The 546-nt window shown below is 40.7% G+C and overlaps 1 protein-coding gene across 6 annotated transcripts in view; it reads right to left on the bottom strand.

Annotated features, from left to right (window-relative positions):
- Positions 1-318: 318 nt before the first annotated feature.
- Positions 319-546, bottom strand: part of EPC1 (enhancer of polycomb homolog 1) — a 65,414-nt gene continuing 65,186 nt past the window's right edge. For 2 of the 6 annotated variants that reach the window (XM_083864416.1, XM_083864419.1), the window contains one exon: positions 320-546. This exon is cut by the window's right edge and continues 1,826 nt beyond it. The gene's annotated coding sequence lies outside the window, so the exon portion shown is untranslated. The other 4 variants (XM_083864418.1, XM_083864415.1, XM_083864414.1 and 1 more) reach the window with 3 other exon arrangements.

Raw genomic sequence — 546 nt, 5'->3', positions numbered from 1 at the left:
GCAGTGTAATTTTGCTTTCTTCAGCTGCATACTCACACTATGAACAAGAATAACAACTCCTTTTTAAAATGGAAGAGACAAGAGGAAACGATGCATCTCATATTCCAATACAACAAAAAAAGGGCTGTAGGGAAATAAAAGAAACTGCAAGCAAGCCATTTCTAAACAGATACAGAAAACCTCTGGTTTAGGTCTTAATCTGGGTCTTTAATCACTGAGAAAGGCAAGTATTAATGATGGTCCAGGGCTAACAACCTCCAACCACACCCTTTTTGGATCAAGCATTAACATGACTTTAACAGGCTTTATGCTTGAAGCAAAGATGACACAATTAATTCATTACTCGCTTGTCCCACGTTCTTCCTGTAGGAGACAAGGCATTTCCTTGGAACATAAGGATATCCATATCCATGACAGAGGCAGTGGACAAGCACCCCTCTCATACAACAGGCCACTGACTGAGCACAGTGTAAAAAAAAAATAGACCAGAAGGACTGAAGTTCTTTGCAAGGAGGCAGGATAGTGGCAGAACATTCAGACACTGTC

Source organism: Zosterops lateralis (genome assembly GCF_965231275.1).
Source record: "Zosterops lateralis genome assembly, chromosome: 1".
NCBI classification, from domain to species: domain Eukaryota; kingdom Metazoa; phylum Chordata; class Aves; order Passeriformes; family Zosteropidae; genus Zosterops; species Zosterops lateralis.
Note: the sequence above shows the minus strand (reverse complement) of the source record. Positions and strands in the feature narration are given on the sequence as shown.